The sequence below is a fragment of the Mytilus galloprovincialis genome, chromosome 6 (assembly GCF_965363235.1).
Source record: "Mytilus galloprovincialis chromosome 6, xbMytGall1.hap1.1, whole genome shotgun sequence".
Taxonomy (NCBI): domain Eukaryota; kingdom Metazoa; phylum Mollusca; class Bivalvia; order Mytilida; family Mytilidae; genus Mytilus; species Mytilus galloprovincialis.
Genome location: NC_134843.1, coordinates 68439575 through 68457603, shown reverse-complemented (window position 1 = coordinate 68457603; position 18029 = coordinate 68439575).

The window sequence follows — 18029 nt, the reverse complement described above, 5'->3', positions numbered from 1 at the left end:
TACGAACTCTTGCACTGATAATTGCACAAACTTAACGATACAAAGAACGGTTAAGATACAAAAGCTGCAATATAAACGGAATATTACCATACAATCAAAATATCCGACAGTTTTAACACAATCGTATAAAATAAATAATAAGGACATTTGTAAAAACATTTCCAAACTTTCGTGTATTGTAATGGTGTACTCGTCTCCCGATCATTTTGAAAGGAGGGAGGCATTGAGGAAAACTTTTTTGAACTCGACATTTTACAAGCAAGAAACTATAAGAGCGATCTTTCTTCTAGGGGAAGTCTATAATTCTTCACTACAACACACCATTGAACAGGAAAATCTAGTTTTCCAAGACATTATACAGGGTCAATTTATAGATTCCTATCGTAATTTGACTTATAAAGGAGTGTTGGGATTCAAATGGATTTCCGAAAATTGTCCAAATGCTGAATTTGCTGCCAAAATAGACGACGATGTGATTGTTAACTTCTTTAAAATTTTTCAACATTTGTCATTCATTAAATTCAAAAGGAGATTTTTAATGTGCGATAAGGTGAATCCAAACTTATATCCAATACAACGTGATACTAATGAGAAATGGAATGTACACAACGATGTGTTTAAAAGGATGTTACGTTATCCTTATACTTCTTGTTTAGGTCCGGCAGTATTCATATCTCGAGATCTTATTCCGATTTTATACACCACTGCATCAATGTCGCCATTTTTTTGGATAGAGGATATTTATCTGTTCGGAATACTTCCCTCAAAGATTCCAGCTGTAGTTCACCACGGCATCAATCAGAACGTTTCATATGATTACCAGTACACAGCAGACTGTTTTGGAAAGCACAGAAAAGAATGTGGTTTGGTAGTGGGTATGCCAGATCCTGAGGATAATGGTGCAACGGTCAAAATCTGGAACTCTTTGATAAAAACAATACATTAAAATGTATTAAATTCTATCTTGTGTTGGTTGTGATTATTCCATTAATACGAATCAATTAAGAAATTTATTATAATGTCTATTACCTATACTCATATAGGATGAGAGTTGCCTTTGTGCTTTTGTCTTTCCCTTTTCTGGTTGATAAAACTTGTGTTTAAATAGGCATGTTCACTTCTCCACATGCGGTAAGACAACATCTTGTTCAACTATAAATGTATAACAAACTGTCGAGACTAACACTAAGAGGGTTCTTAACGATGTTGATGCATTTTTAGTATGTGCATCTTTGAGACTCGCATTGTTCTTATCTGTTATTTTCAATCTAAAACAATGTATATATCTATATTTTCATATACATTGCATTCAAGAGATTAGATATTCCCATAATTTTGATATATGCGTAGAAGTCCAACATGTATGTTCAATTGTTCCGGCTCCTCCTCACACAAAACTACACTTGTTTGTATCAGTCCCTTCAATCTGAAGAGAAGACCGTTCGTGCCTAAAATTAGAAGAATTATTCTGTATTGAAACCCCTGTTGTTTGGAATTATTGGTAATATATATGATTTTAATGTTAGTTTGAACTGAGTATCAAGGGTCATTTTTGTTCACATTTCTGTTAAAGGGTTGGCTTTTTACTGTTTCAAATATTGTACATATATATATTTTGAACCTCTCGGGCATTTAATGATTTTTTTATATATCTGAGGAATAAACGCTACGGTTTTTTTGCAGTTTTAATTGCAGAAATTAGGCCTTGTTGTGTAAAGAAATTAGTTTTGTCATTGCGTGCATTTTGTAATTGTAATAATACGTGTACAATCTTTGTTTGGACTGTAAAACGATAATATATCACACTCGTTACCTTATTTTAACTTAGTAAAAAAACGATAATGCCTTTCTTTGTGATTAGTACTCGCTAACGTTTTTTCTCAATCATACAGAAAGGAATTTTCATTTCCTGACATGTTGTTATTAATCATACAGTTCTTAAATCATTTATTAACTTCAACAATACAATAATACATTACTTCTTCACAGTATGCAAAACATGAACAATATAATCAGGGAAACCAAATGCCGACAAGTCCATTAGATATATACACATGGAAAAAAGTATTGCAACACCTTGATTTTTTAAAATTTGAAAAATCAGCCTCTTTTTTAGGATGAAATATAATAAAATATGTGTATAATATTATTGAAACATAGTTTATGATAACATTGGCATTGAAACGAACAAAAAATGTTTGAAAACAAATAATTTATATAACCACAATTTTAATACCAAAATGGAGTGTTTTTTGTACAAAAAAAAGCATTTTACAACTTTTACTGTAGTCGAACTTTACAATGTCAGACATTTCAAAATTAATCCTTAGATGACTGTTCATATCATGGTTGATCGTTATACGCCAAAGAATTAGTACTTTGTGCGCAGTCTCCATTCAAACGGATAACCGCATCTAAACGTCTTCTGATTCCTGCCATAAATCGACTAATTTGTTGCTAAGGTAGCAGCAACCATTTCTGATGAAGGGCATTGTTTATTTCATGATGTGTTTGAACTGGGGTGTCCTTTCGCTCACTTTCCGCCCAATAGTGTCCCAAATATGCTCGATATGGTTGAAATCCGGGCTACGATCGTGCCAAGGAAGATGAACTGAATTCCATTTGAACATTGAATCTTCCTCCACGATGCTAATTTCCAACTTTGGCGAGCTCAGCACTACATTGGATACGGAAAACTGTGTGTCTGTTCGTTAGCAAAGGTCTCCGAAATGGTCTTATCGCACGATCACCAGTAGCGATGAGTCGATCTCGAACAGTTCTTGTTAAAAAGCTCCTGTATGGCCACCACTCTCTTTTTAGGATTGTCTTGTATGCAATGGGTTTCCTTCTGACCAACCTTCATTATGCTTGATTTTCCTTAGCAAATGGTATAGGGGGTCTTCATTATCTCGGAATGTCTTTAGCAGCGTTTATTGCCTGATTTATTCTCAAAACGACTTATAGTGAAATGGTGATGACCAACAATACGTGCAGTTTTTACATCGACATCCCTGCTTCCCTTATGCTGATAATCTGCCATCTGGCTGCAGTTAAGAGTTGTCAAGGACCCATTATAAGGTGTCAATCACATAACTTTAAAAATTTTGTTACTTAAAGGGTTGAAAACAAAGAAGATAAAAACAACTGTTTTCCTGTTTACGGGTACAGTAGCTGCATGTGCAGATAAAAAATTATCGAGTCGATATTTATTGATTAAACTCAGGTGATACTTAAATAATGTTTAACTAGTTCTATTTTACCAAATTATATCCCAAAAAAATGAAAAGTGTTTTTTTAATTTCAATTTCAATTTGGTGTTGCAATACTTTTTTCCATGTGTATAGTACAACAACAACATAGCAGCATGCGTACCAATATCCCTATTGGCATATACAGACCATACGTCTTAAATAAAAGCCAGGTTAACATTTAACGTTTTTTTTATAACTACTTTCCGATCTCATCCCAAATTTTAATTTTACGATTATTATCTGGATCTGTAACACCCGCAAATAACTCACATTTATTTTTATACTTTGAGAAACAGTTAAATGTTCTTCGATGATTGAGGGAAACATGTTCATTAATTCCATAGTGAATAACTCCGTGAATCTTTGCAGGTAATATACCAAAAAGATAGAAGTCATCCACCCAGAAAAATGGCGATATTAATGCCGCTTTGTATAACAAGGGAACTAAGTCGATTGAAATGAACACGGCCAACCCACTACATGAAGTGAATGGATAAAATTTAAATCCTTTGAAATCATCTCTGTGTACGTACCATTTATCGTTTATTCCACGTTGTATGAAATTTGAATTTGCGTTAATTCTATTACAAACCAAGTACTTTCGCCTATCTTTTATAAATTTTAATCTTCCAAATATTCTATGAAAATTCATAAATACGTCATCGTCTATTTTTGCTACAAATTCGGCGTTTCTGCAATGATCTGTAATCCATTTCAGACCCATGACTCCTTTATTTGTCAAATTATGGTAAGTGTCCATAAAATATCCCTGAACAATATCTTGATTTACTAAGCTTTCGTATTCAATCATAGTCTGCAGTGTTGAATTATTTGTCAGTCCCATTAAGAAAACGACACGGATAATATTTGGACTGTAATAAGTTGAGTTAAACATTTCCCGCATATTGCGCCTTCTTTCAAAATGGTTGAGAGATGTATGAACCATCACAATACATGTTATCTTTGGAACACGTCGACAAATGCCTTCATTGTTTATCTTGTACGGTTGTGATATTACTATCGGGTATGACGTTTTCATAATGATTTTACGTGTATAAGCCAGTTGTATGTCATTGGATTTGTTGATGGTTCGTTTTGTCAATGTCAATAGTGTTTTGTCTTTAATAAATCCACTGCAGCTCTGGTTTGCTTGGGTATTCATCAATGTCAGTAGAAAACCAGTTATACACACCATATTAATACCAAGCATTAATGTCTTATGCTTTAAGTCTTTTACCATCTCAGCTGAACTAGGTACTAGAGTATTAGGACAACCCAGTAAATAAGCTCTATTTACATATATAGATCTGAAAAAAAAGTTATAGTTAAAAATTATTTTGATATTTTGATAAAAGTTTTCAATTAAAAAACATGTATCACTGAAATGCATAGATCATGTTTCGCATATCGAATGACCTCATCATTATTGTCCAATGAAATAATCGTAAACCCTTTCTGAATAATCTGTTTCAAACTACATGTTAACAAATATCTTCAAGACAAATGTCTTCAAAGGTGTTTTAGTCAATTTTTAAGGACGAATAAGTATTTTAAAGGTCAATTAAATTGACATCTTCCCCACCTTTTCAAAAGTCATTGTTTATGTATTACTGCTGTAATCAAATCGTTTGTTTGAAACAGTTTAATAAACAAAATCTTAAACTTTTGTCGGTTTTATGTAAAAATTGTATATGTATTCTTACTAAATCGAAAAAATAGCGACATTTAGCTTTGTAAATTTATAACCGTAAGTTTTAAACAACACAAGAGTACACCAACTATTTCTACAAGAATGACGAAACAAGAACAAGATGTTTAAATTGAATTGTTCATACAAACCCGATAACATGGTATTGGGGTTACACATGCTACAATAATTCAGACACCTGGTATTGGGGTTACACATGTTACAATAATTCAGACACCTGGTATTGGGGATACACATGTTACAATAATTCAGACTTATGGTTACAACACTTCAGACGTATGGTTACAATACCTCAGACCTATGGTTACAATAATTCAGACTTATGGTTACAATACTTCAGACCTATGGTTACAATAATTCAGACACCTGTTATTAGGGTTACACATGTTACAATAATTCAGACACCTGGTATTGGGGTTACACATGTTACAATAATTGAGACACCTGGTATTGGGGTTACACATGTTACAATAATTCAGACACCTAGTATTGGGGTTACAAATGTTACAATAATTCAGACATCTGGTATTGGGGTTACACATGTTACAATAATTCAGACTTATGGTTACAATAATTCAGACTTATGGTTACAATACTTCAGACCTATGGTTACAATAGTTCAGACCCATGGTTACAATATTTCAGACCTATGGTTACAATACTTCAGACCTATGGTTACAATAATTCAGACAACTGGTATTGGGGTTACACATGTTACAATAATTCAGACTTATGGTTACAATACTTCAGACGTATGGTTACAATACTTCAGACCTATGGTTACAATAATTCAGACTTATGGTTACAATACTTCAGACCTATGGTTACAATAATTCAGACACCTGTTATTAGGGTTACACATGTTACAATAATTCAGACACCTGGTATTGGGGTTACACATGTTACAATAATTCAGACACCTGGTATGTGGGTTACACATGTTACAATAATTCAGACACCTAGTATTGGGGTTACAAATGTTACAATAATTCAGACACCTGGTATTGGGGTTACATATGTTACAATAATTCAGACTTATGGTTACAATAATTCAGACTTATGGTTACAATACTTCAGACCTATGGTTACAATAGTTCAGACCTATGGTTACAATATTTCAGACCTATGGTTACAATACTTCAGACCTATGGTTACAATAATTCAGACCTATGGTTACAATACTTCAGACCTATGGTTACAATACTTCAGACTTATGGTTGCAATACTTCAGACCTATGGTTACAATACTTCAGACTTATGGTTACAATAATTCAGACTTATGGTTACAATACCTCAGACACCATTTATGACTTATGAAATATTGTTGGATGCGACTAAGTATTTTGCGTGAAGTATATTACATGTAACATCAGTACAAATAATGTGATTACGTAATAGCTACAGGATGGTGAGTTAAACAAATATAAAATTGCAAAAAGTAAAACATTTTGTTAGTAATTAGTAATTTTCTCAGGCGAAATCAATTTTATAAATTGAAGGGAGGTATGATCCTCCAAAATGTTTTGTGTCCATGTTTGTCCGTTTCCTCAAGCATATGATAGTTTTCTCTCTATCTAAGATATTTATCATGTCCGGAATGTTATTTCCAAGAAAACAAATACATATCTTATTATCATCAAAAACCTCAACAAATAAAAATATTAATAAAACCCTACCACATTGAGTTGATATAGAGGACAAGTTTGAGATGGTTTACAAATCTGCCAAAAAACAAAGAAACTTTACCCTATCCGTATAAATATTCTGACTCCGAGCTGAACTTTGAATTTAAAAGAAAAGAGGTGGTTCACAATGTTCATGTAACAGTCCGCAGGGTAACTTATTCTAACCGGATATATCATCCTAACTCCTAGCCTAGCCGAACCTTGTATCTAAAGAACGGTGAATATTTTTCCGTGTTTCATATCTTCGACTGTTTGGTACATATCGATGGCTATCAATTAACAGGCATTAACAAATAAATATATACATTGAAAATATTGATAAAGGCAATGATACTGTATTTGAGACAAGTTAATCCGTTTTGGTTAAAGATAACCTGTATTGCGAATATATAACTGAAACATATAATACCATACAAATTATAACATTTTCTTGACCATATACGCAAACGTACACGTACACATTTTTCCTTTTATGATTTAGCTTATTAATATGCTCGATTACTCACCTTTTAAAAATTCTCAATCTATATTTATGAACGTTAACGTTCTCATGAACGATATTCGTAAAATGGATTCGAATGCACAAATTTTCTTTTTATGTACGCAATATACAGATTTTCCAAATACTTATTATCATAAAGAAAAAAATCGAAAAATATTTAAAATATAGAATCCTGGTTTTTATGTGTTATCAAGTAAAGTTTTTCTCCCTCGATGTGTTTAAGTGGTCAGGTTTGTTACCTCTTATTGCACAACCTTGTTCACATCCTGGTTTAGAAGATCATTTTATATAAGCTTATCGCTACTTGTATTCTTAACCGGGGACAAATCTGTATGTATTAAAAGTAAAACTAGGATCGGATAGTATGATGTTTATCCTCTTGATAAAACTCATTATCTTATTGAAGATTAATGTTCAATTAATCAAAACGTTGTCTATGAATAGTTAAACTGTAATATAAATTAAAAAAAGCATCCGCTTTTAAATTGCATTTATTTGGTAAATAAAAGTTCAGGCACTTGAATAAAAATTATTATAACATTGGTAATGTGCATATTTCTATATAACTGATACTACATTTGAAGTTAGTGTAGGTACTATATAAGACCAGATTTTATACCATAGTCATAAATCATAACAAATGATTAATGGACTGTGATTCTACTTTGTTAATTTGTGAAAAATCATTGTGTGATGATTTATTTACGCTCGGTAATATAAAGAACACAAAAGAGACTAATATTCGGATTGATTTTAAGGTGTACATGTCTGTCTGGCAAGTATATTTCCTCCTTGACCACATGTTCACATCCTTAGCTCAATATTAAGTTTCAGAAGTTTGGTCTTCTTCTAAGATATTATAGACAATATGTCTATATTTGGTTTATTGATTTATTGTAAGGTGTACAAGTCTGTCTGGCTTGGTTTATCTGATCTTGACCCCATGGTCATGGATAATTGATAATGTAAAGTTTATGTGATATTTGTAAATAATGATCATTTAAGCAGGCGAGACATTTCAGTTTGTTTCAGTTTTCAATAAGCTGGCGAAACTTCCTTAAAAAAAAATCGAAAGAAAGTTTCCAGTGCAACATATTTCATTTCATTTTGCTGTATTTTACTGATGAAAGCATATCAAGTTTTTACAAGTTAAAGGTTAAGCTAGTTATTAACCCAGGTTTAAACTTACCGAGAACCAAATTGCATAGAATTAAATTAACAACTATACTGGTCACTGAAAAGGCCTTCAACAATGAATAAAAACAATAAAAAGTAGTCAGTTATAAAAGGCTCCATAATGACAAATGTAAAACAATTCAAACGAGCAAAACTAACGGCCTGATTTATGTACAAAACAATGAACGAAAAACAAATATTCAATGTTGTCGTTTGTTGATGTAATTCATACGTGTTTCTCGTTTCTCGCTTTTTATATAGATTAGACCGTTGGTTTTCCCGTTTGAATGGTTTTACACTATTTATTGTTGGGGCCCTTTATTTATAGCTTGATGTTCGGTGTGAGCCAAGGCTCCGTGTTGAAGACTGTACTTTGACCTATAATGGTTTACTTTAATAAATTGCGACTTGGATGGAGAGTTGTATCATTGGCACTCATACCACATCTTAAACTAGTTTGTTGGCATAAAACCTTCCCCTAACTTTGAACTGTGGTGTAACAGAACAGCATAACAACAAACTATAAAAATCAGTTGAAAAGGGCTCAACTTATCAGATTGATACAAAGCAGAAAAAATGTCTAACAAAACAAATACCGGACGTGGCAGGTTATTTATAATTCCCTTACTCCAAATAAAGACACATAGTACAGATCTGAGAGTACCCTCAGTTACTGACAGCTCATTCAAAGCAAATAACTACTTATAAAAATCATGTACTACAACAGTTCTTAGGTCTCAGATAAAGTGATCTTGTACACCAGTCTACAAAAGTCATTTGGACCAATTTCCGATTTTTCCGGTTTTTTTTTATTTAACTGAACTGCAACGCTTATATATCTGCAGGTTTACACACACACACACCGGACGTGACATTGTATTCCCTTGCAAATAGTTCACTCTTTCGACCTGCTTGTCACCTCGGCATTATTCCCATTTACATTAATGCAGTAATCTCTTTTTAAAGTAAAATGTCTGAATTTTTGAATCCTGAATATGATATAACTTTAAAATAACAAATATCGATGACTAATTGATAATAGGTTATTCATTAAAAAAAAACCTCCGTAAATATAGACTGTACTAAGCCAAAGTTGGGATAATTTATTGTAATCTTATCAGAGAAAAGTGAACTAAAGGATTTAAGTTCTACAAATTTTACTAACAAAAGTACCTGTTTGTCCATTTGAAAGATATCTTCAAATATAAAAACAGATTTAAAACGTACATGTAAAAGTACACAAAGTCACGGAGTTCAAATGACAGCACAAACGAATGCAATAACAACATGACGAATACTACTACATAGAAATAATTTTCTTACTAATTATGTTTGAGTACCGCACTTTGAGGCATATGAAGGATGTTGATCGCGAACAGTACACATATCTATACTTTTTGACGGACAGGTGTATTATGGACATTCGAATACTTTTATTTTCATTTTGTTCAATTATTGTTTTCTGTTTTATTTGTTTATCATAAGTGGCCGAAAAGTAGGTTTATTTGATATCCAATCATAATTTATCCGCGATAATGTCTGATTTGTGTACTATATAATTCATAGTTTATTTAGTTTTTTTTTTTTTTTTTAAAGTTTTTGGTTCGAGCGTCCTTGATAAGTCTTTTGAAGACAAAGAGCGCACCAGGCGTATATATTATTAATCCTGGTTTCTTTGATTAGTTTTTTTTTAAGGATTCCGACTTTGGACAAGGAACTTACATAACTGTCATGGTTAAACATGTTTGAAATACTCCAAACTGGAACAGTAGTGTAACACTACAATATAAGAACCAACTATTAAAAGGATTAACTCATCAGATCGATACAATGCTACGGAAGCCTTTTAAGGCCATGTTAATTTACTTTGTACAATTTGATATAACAAATCATTAATTTGATATAACAGATTATTAATTTGATATAACAGATTAGCAATCCGGAAGTGGCAGGGTATTTTACCTTGAAGCGTTGATTAACTGATAACTTATACCTGTACCTTATGATTTGTTAAGGTTTTTGTATGACTTAGTGTCGATTTGATCAGTATAGCATTTACAGCTTACGAGGAGTGCTCATTGTTGAAAGACGTATACTATTTTTTGTCCGTCGGTCCATCTGTCCCGCTTCAGGTAAACAATTTTTGGTTAAAGTTTTTTATCAATGAAGTTTTTGATGAAGTTTAAGTCCAATTAACTTGGAATTATGGTTACAATTCTTCAGACCTATGGTTACAATACTTCAGACTTATGGTTACAATAATTCAGACTTATGGTTACAATACCTCAGACACCATTTATGACTTATGAAATATTGTTGGATGCGACTAAGTATTTTGCGTGAAGTATATTACATGTAACATCAGTACAAATAATGTGATTACGTAATAGCTACAGGATGGTGAGTTAAACAAATATAAAATTGCAAAAAGTAAAACATTTTGTTAGTAATTAGTAATTTTCTCAGGCGAAATCAATTTTATAAATTGAAGGGAGGTATGATCCTCCAAAATGTTTTGTGTCCATGTTTGTCCGTTTCCTCAAGCATATGACAGTTTTCTCTCTATCTAAGATATTTATCATGTCCGGAATGTTATTTCCAAGAAAACAAATACATATCGTATTATCATCAAAAACCTCAACAAATAAAAATATTAATAAAACCCTACCACATTGAGTTGATATAGAGGACAAGTTTGAGATGGTTTACAAATCTGCCAAAAAACAAAGAAACTTTACCCTATCCGTATAAATATTCTGACTCCGAGCTGAACTTTGAATTTAAAAGAAAAGAGGTGGTTCACAATGTTCATGTAACAGTCCGCAGGGTAACTTATTCTAACCGGATATATCATCCTAACTCCTAGCCTAGTCGAACCTTGTATCTAAAGAACGGTGAATATTTTTCTGTGTTTCATATCTTCGACTGTTTGGTACATATCGATGGCTATCAATTAACAGACATTAACAAAAAAATATATACATTGAAAATATTGATAAAGGCAATGATACTGTATTTGAGACAAGTTAATCCGTTTTGGTTAAAGATAACCTGTATTGCGAATATATAACTGAAACAAATAATACCATACAAATTATAACATTTTCTTGACCATATACGCAAACGTACACGTACACACTTTTCCTTTTATGATTTAGCTTATTAATATGCTCGATTACTCACCTTTTAAAAATTCTCAATCTATATTTATGAACGTTCTCATGAACGATATTCGTAAAATGGATTCGAATGCACAAATTTTCTTTTTATATACGCAATATACAGATTTTCCAAATACTTATTATCATAAAGAAAAAAATCGAAAAATATTTAAAATATAGAATCCTGGTTTTTATGTGTTATCAAGTAAAGTTTTTCTCCCTCGATGTGTTTAAGTGGTCAGGTTTGTTACCTCTTATTGCACAACCTTGTTCACATCCTGGTTTAGAAGATCATTTTATATAAGCTTATCGCTACTTGTATTCTTAACCGGGGACAAATCTGTATGTATTAAAAGTAAAACTAGGATCGGATAGTATGATGTTTATCCTCTTGATAAAACTCATTATCTTATTGAAGATTAAGGTTCAATTAATCAAAACGTTGTCTATGAATAGTTAAACTGTAATATAAATTAAAAAAAGCATCCGCTTTTAAATTGCATTTATTTGGTAAATAAAAGTTCAGGCACTTGAATAAAAATTATTATAACATTGGTAATGTGCATATTTCTATATAACTGATACTACATTTGAAGTTAGTGTAGGTACTATATAAGACCAGATTTTATACCATAGTCATAAATCATAACTAATGATTAATGGACTGTGATTCTACTTTGTTAATTTGTGAAAAATCATTGTGTGATGATTTATTTACGCTCGGTAATATAAAGAACACAAAAGAGACTAATATTCGGATTGATTTTAAGGTGAACATGTCTGTCTGGCAAGTATATTTCCTCCTTGACCACATGTTCACATCCTTAGCTCAATATTAAGTTTCAGAAGTTTGGTCTTCTTCTAAGATATTATAGACAATATGTCTATATTTGGTTTATTGATTTATTGTAAGGTGTACAAGTCTGTCTGGCTTGGTTTATCTGATCTTGACCCCATGGTCAAGGATAATTGATAATGTAAAGTTTATGTGATATTTGTAAGTAATGATCATTTAAGCAGGCGAGACATTTCAGTTTGTTTCAGTTTTCAATAAGCTGGCGAAACTTCCTTAAAAAAAATCGAAAGAAAGTTTCCAGTGCAACATATTTCATTTCATTTTGCTGTATTTTACTGATGAAAGCATATCAAGTTTTTACAAGTTAAAGGTTAAGCTAGCTATAAACCCAGGTTTAAACTTACCGAGAACCAAATTGCATAGAATTAAATTAACAACTATACTGGTCACTGAAAAGGCCTTCAACAATGAATAAAAACAATAAAAAGTAGTCAGTTATAAAAGGCTCCATAATGACAAATGTAAAACAATTCAAACGAGCAAAACTAACGGCCTGATTTATGTACAAAACAATGAACGAAAAACAAATATTCAATGTTGTCGTTTGTTGATGTAATTCATACGTGTTTCTCGTTTCTCGCTTTTTATATAGATTAGACCGTTGGTTTTCCCGTTTGAATGGTTTTACACTATTTATTGTTGGGGCCCTTTATAGCTTGATGTTCGGTGTGAGCCAAGGCTCCGTGTTGAAGACTGTACTTTGACCTATAATGGTTTACTTTAATAAATTGCGACTTGGATGGAGAGTTGTATCATTGGCACTCATACCACATCTTAAACTAGTTTGTTGGCATAAAACCTTCCCCTAACTTTGAACTGTGGTGTAACAGAACAGCATAACAACAAACTATAAAAATCAGTTGAAAAGGGCTCAACTTATCAGATCGATACAAAGCAGAAAAAATGTCTAACAAAACAAATACCGGACGTGGCAGGTTATTTATAATTCCCTTACTCCAAATAAAGACACATAGTACAGATCTGAGAGTACTCGCAGTAACTGACAGCTCATTCAAAGCAAATAACTACTTATAAAAATCATGTACTACAACAGTTCTTAGGTCTCAGATAAAGTGATCTTGTACACCAGTCTACAAAAGTCTACAAAAGTCATTTGGACCAATTTCCGATTTTTCCGTTTTTTTTTTATTTAACTGGACTTGCAACGCTTATATATCTGCAGCTTTACACACACACACACACACAGCGGACGTGACATGGTATTCCCTTGCAAATAGTTCACTCTTTCGACATGCTTGTCACCTCGGCATTATTCCCATTTACATTAATGCAGTAATCTCTTTTTAAAGTAAAATGTCTGAATTTTTGCATCCTGAAAATGATATAACTTTGAAATAACAAATATCGATGACTAATTGATAATAGGTTATTCATTAAAAAAAACCCTCCGTAAATATAGACTGTACTAAGCCAAAGTTGGGATAATTTATTGTAATCTTATCAGAGAAAAGTGAACTAAAGGATTTAAGTTCTACAAATTTTACTAACAAAAGTACCTGTTTGTCCATTTGAAAGATATCTTCAAAGATAAAAACAGATTTAAAACGTACATGTAAAAGTACACAAAGTCACGGAGTTCAAATGACAGCACAAACGAAAGTGCACATACTATGATACATTAAATAGTAATTCCTTTTATTTTGTAAAAAATCATGAAGTGTTCTTGCGTCGAGAAGTCGTTTGTCATTCGAATAACTCATCCTTCAATAACACTTACCTTTGGAAAAAAATATATGCGCATGTTATTTTAGATAGATGTTTCATGTATTGAACCTTTAAATTGTTCTCCATTGTAAACTTAGATATATATACTGGCTTGTTTCGAAGCATAGACATCTTTACGTGTGTCATTAGGATTTGGGATGCATAGTGAAATATATTTGTTTAGCCAACGCCGAAAAGTTCTTTGTGATGTTGCTTTTCGAGGTTGAAGTTCTCTTTTTTTTTGCACAAAATCTTTGGAAATTCAGTTCTTTGCCAACACAGAATAGCTGTATAGTGTTTACACCTTTATTTATTACCAGTAATGCAATAACAACATGACGAATACTACTACATAGAAATAATTTTCTTACTAATTATGTTTGAGTACCGCACTTTGAGGCATATGAAGGATGTTGATCGCGAACAGTACACATATCTATACTTTTTGACGGACAGGTGTATTATGGACATTCGAATACTTTTATTTTCATTTTGTTCAATTATTGTTTTCTGTTTTATTTGTTTATCATAAGTGGCCGAAAAGTAGGTTTATTTGATATCCAATCATAATTTATCCGCGATAATGTCTGATTTGTGTACTATATAATTCATAGTTTATTTAGTTTTTTTTTTTTTTTTTTTAAAGTTTTTGGTTCGAGCGTCCTTGATAAGTCTTTTGAAGACAAAGAGCGCACCAGGCGTATATATTATTAATCCTGGTTTCTTTGATTAGTTTTTTTTAAGGATTCCGACTTTTGACAGAGACATACAGAACTGTCTTGGTTAAACATGTTGGAAATACTCCAAACTGGAACAGTAGTGTAACACTACAATATAAGAACCAACTATTAAAAGGATTAACTCATCAGATCGATACAATGCTACGGACGCCTTTTAAGACCATGTTAATTTACTTTGTACAATTTGATATAACAAATCATTAATTTGATATAACAGATTATTAATTTGATATAACAGATTATTAATTTGATATAACAGATTAGCAATCCGGAAGTGGCAGGGTATTTTACCTTGAAGCGTTGATTAACTGATAACTTATAACTGTACCTTATGATTTGTTAAGGCTTTTGTATCACTTAGTGTCGATTTGATCAGTATAGCATTTACAGCTTACGAGGAGTGCTCATTGTTGAAAGACGTATACTATCTTTTGTCCGTCGGTCCATCTGTCCCGCTTCAGGTAAACAATTTTTGGTTAAAGTTTTTTATCAATGAAGTTTTTGATGAAGTTTAAGTCCAATTAACTTGAAACTTAGTACATATATTTCCTGTAATATGATCTTTCTAATTTTAATGCAAAATTAGAGTGTTTACAGTTCACTGAACATAGGAAATGATAGTCCGAGTGGGGCATCCATGTTCTATGGACAAATTCTTGTTTTTTCTTTTGTTGCCCGTCAAATATTAATACAGTGCAATATAAAAGAGGAGAGAAAGATCCCAGAGGGACATTCAAACTCATAGATCGAAAATAAACTGAAAACGACATAGGTAAAAATGAAAATCACAAACAAACATTATTCTAGTACACAAAATATAACATAGAAGAAAAGACTTAGCAACATGATCCACACAAACAACTGGGGTGATCTCAGGTGCTCGTTAAGGTAAACAGTTCCTGCTCCACGTGTGGCACCAGTCGTAATTTTCATGTAAGTTATTAGTATAATTTGGTAGGTCACATTCGTGAAAAGGGAACGACTTAAGGAACATATCCGCTATCATCTGTGACACGGACATTCAATAGCGGTCAACCAACTCGTGAAGGCGTTCGTAAAATTTACGAAGGGATGATTTCAACTTCCCCATTTAGAATTCTTGGTTTAATAGCCTCCTTGTGAGCAGCAACCCTCTATCAAGGAAATCATGATAGGAAATACAAGCCCGGGAATATCGTATCAATTGGGAGAAATAAACTCCGTATGCAGGCGCTGCTGAAATGTTGCTACATAGAAATCGAAAGTTCACAATTGGGAAGTTGTATTCATCTTTTTTGTCGCAAAGATTTGTTTTCAACCAACCCTCATTGTCAATTTCTAGATGTAAGTCAAGATATGAGGCAGAGTTATCTGTTGTATCTTTTATCTCTAGTTCGATGGAAAATATGCGTTCAACAAAGTCAACAAAGTTTGAATTTTGAAGTACATGTAGGTATTGAGAGAAATCATCTATATAGCGGAAAGTAAAGGTAAAGGATACTGTGAACTTCTTTTCTTTCTTCTTAAAAAGTTCATGTATGAAGTCAGCCTTATTAGAATAAAGGAACAAGTCAGCAAGAAGAGGGGCATAGTTGGTTCCCATGGGAATGCCGATAGTTTGTTGAAAAACACGTCTTTCAAACGTAAAAAATATTTTGTCAATCATGAAACCAATATCATGATAATGTCAGCTTCAGAGAATTTTTTGTTAGAATCAGTACGATATTTTACAAATTAAGAATTATCCCTCACTTTAGACAAGAAACTTGTATCGACGTTGGCCATTCTTTTTTTATGAAACAAAGCAATACCAACTCTTTTCATATGTCAATTAGTGAAACACAAATTAAATCTTATGAATTACAGAAACAATTTTAATCTAATAACTTTGAAGTGCTCAATTTAGCATGATCGTATGAGTCTGTTTCCTTTTGTTGTTCCTCTTTTATTTAAGAAGCCTGAAATGAAAAGTAGATCGGATCTGTAGCAAATGTTATTACACAAAAGGCTAAAATTCTTTCATTCTTTCAAAATGTTTTGTTACCAAGACTTGGTGATAAATAACAGTCTGAGGATTTAATCAACATTGACATATTTGACAAAATATATAATTTTTAAAGTTATGTTAAGATTTAAAACTATTGAGTTTGATATGTGTATAATGAATCTATTCAAACTAGTAATACATGGATTACGGCAACGTCTTAGTGAAGAGCTCTCAAAATGACATTTATTAAACCCGGTTTAATCAACCATTTTCTACATACGAAAATGTCTGTATCAAGTCAAGAATATTACAGTTCTAATCCATTCGTTTGATGTGTTTGAGCTTTTGATTTTGGCTTTTTATTAGGGACTTTCCATTTTTAAGTTTCCTCGGAGTTCAGTATTTTTCATGATTTATCTTTTTAGACAGGATTCCACATCTTTTTTAAATGTTTGAATTGTATTTTAGTGTTGTTAAGATTTATCTTCTTCATTCACTAGGTTCTTTTAAATTTCGACATTATCTCATTTATTTCATTAAAGATTTGGTGTATTGGTTTGACTTTTTTAAAAAGATTTCAACACTCTCTTTCATCCATTAGATAAGACACATGCTACTTACAAAAATTACTTTCACATACATAGGCAGTCTTTGAATTGCAATTAGTATCAATCCACTGACCCCTATTAGGATGGAAGTAAACACAGTTACTCTTATATCCAGCTGAGCCAGTTTTTGGGAAGCCACTCTGAAAGTTTTTAAAAGATAGTTCTGATTGGTCGTATGTCCATCTGAAATCACCTTCCTGAACATTAGTTAAACCAATCCAGTACCAATATTCTAAAAATTAAGAGTACATAAACTATTTTGTTGCACTAATAATTATGAACAATGTCCATTAGTGCTTCAATAGTAACGCTAATGTTCCTTCTTGTGTTGTTAATTGCTAAATAAATATTTAGCAAAAATACCATACATCTATATTCTGTAATATTACATATGGTGTAGCATTTTACTATTTTCATTGGATATTACGATGACAATGACGTGTTTCAAATGTTAACACATGGCAGAGGTAAAATCCCTTTGATCTTACTGTGGCATAATCTGGATAATGCACGGGTCAGGTGTGCATTAACTACTTCATTTATTGCACAGGTCACGTGTACTTCACGTCCTTGACAGATGTTTTTTGTACAGTAGTTTACGTTTCTTGATTCCATTGCTACTACAGATATTTGTTTTTCTCCATTTTGTAA